Below are 7,616 nucleotides of genomic sequence, written 5' to 3'. Positions count from 1 at the left end.
CATTGGTGGACAGTAAGAAGAATGGATTGGACCCTTACAATGGTTGTAAGCATTGCCACCCTTACAGACCGCTAAAAATATCACTGGGTTCATGGCGTTGGGTATATGCATGCGGCTTGGCACTGGAACTATACAGGCACTACAAAATCGGAGGTCAATGAGTCACGGCTCAAGGAACCCCTAGAAACCATTGAAGGGCCCCAGGTTGAGAATGGCTGGCCTAGGCACTTGGAGGTACAGTTCTTTCTCAGGAGGAATATAAGACCAAATATAATTTCGGTATGCATAATTTCTGGATCAAGGATGTGGTGGTCAACTGCAGACTGAGGGGTTTGGTCCTATGGTGCTAATCTAGATCTGGGTTCCGACCAAAAAAAAAGCTCCTTTTTGAACCTAATAATTTCTAGATGTTCCTCATAAGATGGCAAATCTTTGATTTTGTGTTCAAATCAACTTTGAGAGACCTAAGATGATGATTTTGTATGACTTTTTTTTTTTTTTTTTTTCCCTCCACCAGGTCATCGATATCTCTATGATCCTGGCCGAAGCCATCAGACGGACACACAACGGAGAATCTGTATCTTATCTCTTCAGCCACGTCCCTTTATAGCACCTTGACTTCCCGGAAAAAATGTTTCTCGAATAACATGTTCCCCTGTTTACTTATAAGAGAGGTGTGAACGACCCTCATCTTTTCATCGGTTACCCATTCCTTTCAGTCGGGGCCATGGGGGTGGTATTTATTTTTTGCTGATGGGCTCCAAGCCCGCTAGTTATTCAGGGAACATGTGGAGGCCATCCATAATTTTTATTTTTGTAAAAGTGTTTTTAATCCTCTGGTATGGAAAGGTCAAGCTAAATGACCACTTGTCAGGATGACTTTTTGAAGTGTTTTGTTCTTGTTGTGGTTTTTTTGTTTTTCATATCTGTTCTACAGTTGCTATAGAAGGATTCCATTTTTGTGCTTGGAGACACTGGCGTCTTGCCCATTCTAAGTAACATGGCTTCTGGATGGCTCCATCAGAACCCTTCCTCTTCTTCTGAGCGGGGCTTTCCTTTTACCCTTTTAATGTTCTGTCCTTTTCCCCTGAGCAGCCAATCACCAGGCCTTATAGACCTTATTGGGGTGCTCTCCTGCATTGGGGAGGGAGCACAGGACTTACCTAGGGTGCTTTCCTGCAGTGGGGAAGGGAGCACAGAGCTAACTTGGGGAGCACTCCTGCAGTGGGGAGGCAGTGAGGGTACACACAGCTTGTTTGGGGGTGCTCTCCTGTAGCAGGGAGGCGGCGAGTTAGCACAGAGCTACCTTGGGGTGCTTTCCTGCAGTGGGGAGGGGGCACAGGACTTACCTAGGGTGCTTTCCTGCAGTGGGGAAGGGAGCACAGAGCTAACTTTGGGAGCACTCCTGCAGCGGAGAGGTGGTGAGGGTACACACAGCATTTTTAGGGTGCATTCCTGCAGTGGGGAAGGCGGTGAGGGAGCACAGAGCTAACTTGGGGCACACTCCTGCAGCGGAGAGGTGGTGAGGGTACACACAGCTTATTGGGGGGTGCTCTCCTGAAGCAGGGAGGCGGTGGGTGAGCACAGAGCTACCTTGGGGTGCTTTCCTGCAGTGGAGAGGGAGCACAGAGCTAACTTGGGGAGCACTCTTGCAGTGGTGAGGGTACACACAGCATTTTTAGGGCGCACCCCTGCAGTGGTGAAGGAGCACAGAGCTAACTTGGGGCACACTCCTGCAGTGGAGAGGTGGTGAGGGTACACACAGCTTATTGGGGGGTGCTCTCCTGAAGCAGGGAGGCGGTGAGTGAGCACAGAGCTACCTTGGGGTGCTTTCCTGCAGTGGAGAGGGAGCACAGAGCTAACTTGGGGTGCACTCCAGCAGCAGGGAGGCAGTGAAGGAGCACAGAGCTTACATGGGCTGCACTCTTGCCTAGGGTGTACATATATGCTCCTTCACCACCTCCCTATTGCAGGAGAGCACCCCAAGGTAGCTCTGTGCTTCCTCCCCGCTGCAGGAGAGCACCCCAGGGTAGCTCTGTGCTTCCTCCCTGCTGCAGGAGAGCACCCCAAGGTAGCTCTGTGCTTCCTCCCTGCTGCAGGAGAGCACCCCAGGGTAGCTCTGTGCTTCCTCCCTGCTGCAGGAGAGCACCCCAGGGTAGCTCTGTGCTTCCTCCCCGCTGCAGGAGAGCACCCTAGGGTAGCTCTGTGCTTCCTCCCCGCTGCAGAAGAGCACCCCAAGGTAGCTCTGTGTTCCCTCAACGCCTCCCCGCTGGAGGAGCCCTGGCCGAAGCCATCAGACGGGGACACGATGAAGAATCTATATGTCATCTTTTCAGCCACGTCCCTTTTATAGCACCCTGCCTTCCCAGAAAGAATGTTTCTCGAATAACATGTTCCCCTGTTTACTTCTAAGAGAGGTGTGAACGACCCTCATCTTTTCATCGGTTACCCTGTTTCATCTGTTAATTTTATTTTTGTAAAAGTCTTTTAATCCTTTGTTATGGAAAGGTCAAGCTCAATGACCACTTGTCAGGATGACTTTTTGAAGTGTTTTGTTCTTGTGGTTTTTTCTTTTTTTTTCCCTTTTTTTTTTTCATATCTGTTCTACAGTTGCTATAGAGCGATCCAATTTTTGTGCTTGGAGACACTGGCATCTTGCCCATTCTAGGTAAAGTAACATGGCTTCTGGATGGCTCCATCAGAACCCTTCCTCTTGCTCTGAGCGGGGCTTTCCTTTACCTTTTGATATTCTGTCCCCTCCCCTTTTCAACCTGAGCAGCCAATCACCAGGCCTTCTAGTGCTTACAGGGGGTGCAATCCTGCAGTGGTGGGGGTACACACAGCTTATGTGGGGTGCACTCCTGCAGTGGTGAGGGTACACACAGCTTATGTGGGGTGCACTCCTGCTGCAGGGAGGTGGTGAGGGAGTACAGAGCTTACCTAGGGCACACTCCTGCAGTGGCGAGGCGGGGAGGGTACACACAGCTTATTTGGGGTGCTCTCCTGCTGCAGGGAGGGTGCACAGAGCTTACTTGGGCTGCAGTCCTGCATCCAGGAGGCAGTGAGGGAGCACAGAGCTAACTTGGGCTGTAACAGGGAGGCGGTGAGGGAGCACAGAGCTTTCTTGGGCTGTAGCAGGGAGGCGGTGAGGGAGCACAGAGCTTTCTTGGGCTGTAGCAGGGAGGCGGTGAGGGAGCACAGAGCTTACTTGGGCTGCAGCAGGGAGGCGGTGAGGGAGCACAGAGCTTACTTGGGGTGCTCTCCTGCAGCAGGGAGGCGGTGAGGGGTGCACAGAGCTTACATGGGCTGCAGCAGGGAGACGGTGAGGGAGCACAGAGCTTACATGGGGTTCTCTCCTACAGCAGGGAGGCGGTGGGGGAGCACAGAGCTTACTTGGGGTGCTCTCCTGAAGCAAGGAGGTGGTGAGGGAGCACAGAGCTTACTTGGGGTGCTCTCCTGCAGCAGGGAGGTGGTGAGGGGTGCACAGAGCTTACTTGGGCTGCATTCCTGCCTAAGGTGCGCATATATGCTCCTTCATCACCTCCCCATTGCAGAAGTACACCGTAGGTAAGTTCTTGTTCTGTTTCCTCATCTACTCTTCCTTCCTGCCTCCCTAGGTAAGCTGCGTGCTCCTTCACCTGCATAAGTATACCTTTCTTGGGCGGTAGGCGATCAGCAAGGACCGCCGCTGTGCCCTGAATGAGCATGTAACAGTGTCTAAGAGGTCCTTTGTTTTATACATTTTATTCAAGGTAGAATGATGGGCTCAGCAGAGAATAGATCGTATAAAGTGCTCTGAATATAATGAGACTTTGACCATGTATGGAAAATGGGATAGTCTTAGTTACAGTCAGTACCATCTAAATATTTTACGTGAGTATTGTTTAAATAAAAAAAAAAAATCTGCATTTGGTATAGTAAGTATGTTACAAAAAGCCTGCCCACACCTTACAATCTGCACCATTTCCTTAAGGCGGCAACGAGGTGGTAGGGCCGACCTGACTGCAAATAAACTGTGAGAATTGTTTACATAGGTCCTCACACTGCCAAGCTGGCCATCGAAGAGATGGGATCGTTGGGTTGTGTTGGCTGGCTTTAGAGCGAGAATTGGAAAAACTAAAAGCCTAACTTTAGCCAATTTGTTTTTTCCCCAGCATGATGGGTTGGAAATTTTGGCAAAATTTTACTACTATGTGTCCCTACTGGGGAAATTTTAGCCTCCAAAACATTAAGATGGTTTTGAGGTCTCCAGGACTTACAGGTTCTTCCCCTTTCCCACAGTACTAGAAATGGTGTTTATGGTTTCTCCATGGAAGAGATTTTCCACCACTTCCTGTCCAGTTGACCCCACCTGGCACCAGTACCAGAAGGGAGGGGTGTCTAACAGTGTTAGGGAAGGAGGTTGCTCCTAATCTATCTTATCCCATGGATATTGCGGAATATTTCAAAGCTGCTTGTCCATCTTCTCACTCCACGCTAGTAGGAGCTCAGACGCCAGAGTCCATGGGGATAAAAGGGGTGTAGAACGATAGGTAGGTATTGACGAGCAGGCCTGCAATCCAATGGGCGAAGTCGGTGGCAAATTATCGAGGTTTATGTGATTTAAACGATTTGTTCCCCAGATGGTATTTAAAATGGAGGTTTCCTATAAAGGATAAGAGCTCTTTAAAACAATATGCACTTCTTCCGGATTTAACCTAATCCACCCTCCTCAGATGTATTTTTATCTTCATCCAATGGCCACATATCTGCTGTTTGTTTACATCCAGCAGGACAAGTTGTCTCTGTCCTGGCCATGCCTGTTCGTTGTGGCCCCGTAGACTATGGAACAGTTTCTGATTATCTCTGGCTGGGGACACAGCTGCATTGAAGGCCGTAGGACACCATGGGCCACCTCTAACTAAGCCCCTGGGGTGGGGTGAAACATATCAGAAGGTGTGGCCTTGGGAGGAGTTGATGGTGTTCTTCATAATATATGCACATTGAGCTGTTGGATGGTGCTTTTTGTACCCAGAGACCAGTGGTCTGCGGGCTGAGAGCTGAATTTGGCCCTTTGCTTGGCTCTTGGCACTGGACTATTCTTCCCACTGACATAAACAATTACTGACATCAATATTGGGGCATAATTTCTGCCACTGACACCAACCATGGGACACTAATCTTCTCATGGACACCAATGATGGGGTATAATTCCTGACACCAACCATGGGACACTAATCTCACGGACACCAATATTGGGGCATAATTCCTGCCGCTGACACCAACAGTGCGTCACTAATCTCACAGACACCAATGAAGGGGGCATGCTTGCTAAAGCCAGGGCACTTTCTACCCCAACTGACCACAGTCCAGCCCATCTAAATTCTGAAGGATAGTAAACTGGCCCTTTATCTAGAAAGTTTGGAGATCCTTGCCATGGACAGTCTCTGTCTCCAACTGGGGAAACAGCCCCGTAAGTTTATTGGACACTGATGTGCAGATCTGCTGGATGTAAATAAATGGCAGGGGCCATCTAGATGTAACAACAGCGAGGGGCCCCCTTGGATGTAACAACAGCGAGGGGCCCCCCCGGATGTAACAACAGCGAGGGGCCCCCCCGGATGTAACAACAGCGAGGGGCCCCCCCGGATGTAACAACAGCGAGGGCGCCCCCCGGATGTAACAACAGCGAGGGCGCCCCCCGGATGTAACGCAACAGCGAGGGCGCCCCCCGGATGTAACGCAACAGCGAGGGCGCCCCCCGGATGTAACGCAACAGCGAGGGCGCCCCCCGGTTGTAACGCAACAGCGAGGGCGCCCCCCGGTTGTAACGCAACAGCGAGGGCGCCCCCCGGTTGTAACGCAACAGCGAGGGCGCCCCCCGGTTGTAACGCAACAGCGAGGGCGCCCCCCGGATGTAACGCAACAGCGAGGGCGCCCCCCGGTTGTAACCAAACACAGAACCACAGCTGTTGATGGGAGGCAAGCATGCATCTATGGCGGGGGAATCAAAAAAAGATAATCCCTCTTGTTTTAAAATGCGCCTATCCTTTAAATAGAAACCAAATGTACGATCTCCTGTGATTTTTCATCCACTCTGGTTGTGTATGCACCTGATGTTTCTTTTGAAAAAGCCATGTACTGCTTAATCATTAGAATGCTGCTACAGTGTGATGCATTTGAAGTTGTCCCAAAACTTTCAAAAAAGGCCAACAAGTGTGTGTGTGAGCAAAAAAAAAACCCCAAAAATCAGTACGTCTCTACGATACACTCATTTTCCACACTGTTTCACTTTAAATTGCAATTGCAGAAAAAAAAAAGTATTGATCTGCCAGAAATCCAGTGAGCTGCTCATTTCTATTGTAGGATGACAACCAGGGGCGGACTGACAACTCATGGGGCCCCCAGGCAATAGGGGATCATGGAACCCCTGTGTCCTTGCCCAAACTCAAACAAGCCTATGAAAAAGATACCAGGGGCATCTCATGGGGCCCCCTACTGACCCCGGGCCCTTGGGCTTTGCCCGAGTTTCCAAATGGTCAGTCCGCCCCTGATGAAAACTCTGCCTTTGCTGTTCTGAAATCCCAAGCAGTGTTGTCAGCCCTGGTAGAGTTCTCCCTTGCTGTACCAGAACACCCCCTTATAAAAAAGGAGGAGAGGGAAATGTGTTCTGTAGTTCAGCAAGGGAGACTTGAGCAGGGCTGACACCTCCTGCTGGGCATTTCAACAGCAGAGGCATCGTCGCTGGCTCACTACAGGAGCGTTCTGCTTTTCTGTACTTTGGGGCATTTCTGAAAGGGATAAACCACAGGGAATGTGTATGTTTTGCAAAGATATACTGATTTTATATTCAATTTTTTTTTTTGCCCAGACGCTCCTTTTTTCGGTGTGAAGTTAGACGTATCAAGTAAGGATGTCTGTTTTTTTAGATCCTTCTTCTTCTTCTTCTTCTTCTTCCTCTTCTTCCTCCTTCCTCTTCTTCCTCCTTCCTCCCTCCTCCTTCCTCCCTCCTCCTTCCTCCCTCCTCCTTCCTCCTCTTCTTCATCATCTCCTTCCTGTTACCTAGTGATATGACTGCTTTCTTCACTATGAAGTCCTCCGGCTGCCGGATGTGCAGCTGGTGATATAACTGTGATGTATAGATTGTTGACTCTAAATATTGTTGTGACAGCTTGCAGGACATTATCGAAGTGTCCTAAACAAGAGTGATATTTAATGAAAATGTCTAGAAAAAGGTAATGCATTACTCCATAAAAGCAATATTTTACTGTGGTTTTATTTCCTGTTTCTCCCTTTATTTTACTCAATAAAACATACTATACTTGGTTTCTGTTGTTTCATAATGGACTTTGTGTGCATTCGAGATTGCGAAGGACAACAATCTTTGTGCCCTAAGGCGCATGCGGGTTTATGGACAGTATCCCAGAAGTGAGTCCACCCCTCACATTTTTGTCAATATTGTATTCTATCTTTTCATGTGACAACACTGAAGAAATGATACTTTGCTACAATGTGACGTAGTCAGTGTATAACTTGTATAACATGGAAATTTGCTGTCCCCTCAAAATAACTCAACACACCGCCATTAATGTCTAAACCGCTGGCAACAAAAGTGACTCCACCCCTAAGTGACAAGG

The 7,616-nt window shown here is 49.2% G+C and overlaps 1 long non-coding RNA gene across 1 annotated transcript; it reads left to right on the top strand.

Moving 5' to 3' along the window:
* Positions 1 to 520: 520 nt before the first annotated feature.
* Positions 521 to 7,305, top strand: LOC149434521 (uncharacterized). Its single transcript, XR_016308659.1, has 2 exons — positions 521 to 3,276; positions 3,320 to 7,305. It is a non-coding gene; the product is annotated as an uncharacterized LOC149434521 (long non-coding RNA).
* The last annotated feature ends 311 nt before the right edge of the window (positions 7,306 to 7,616 follow it).

The sequence above is a fragment of the Staurois parvus genome, unplaced genomic scaffold (assembly GCF_062004578.1).
Source record: "Staurois parvus isolate SC_StPar_1 unplaced genomic scaffold, SC_StPar_1.0 ptg001748l, whole genome shotgun sequence".
NCBI classification, from domain to species: domain Eukaryota; kingdom Metazoa; phylum Chordata; class Amphibia; order Anura; family Ranidae; genus Staurois; species Staurois parvus.
The sequence above is the reverse complement of the archived record's forward strand: the minus strand, read 5'-3'. Positions and strand labels throughout refer to the sequence as shown.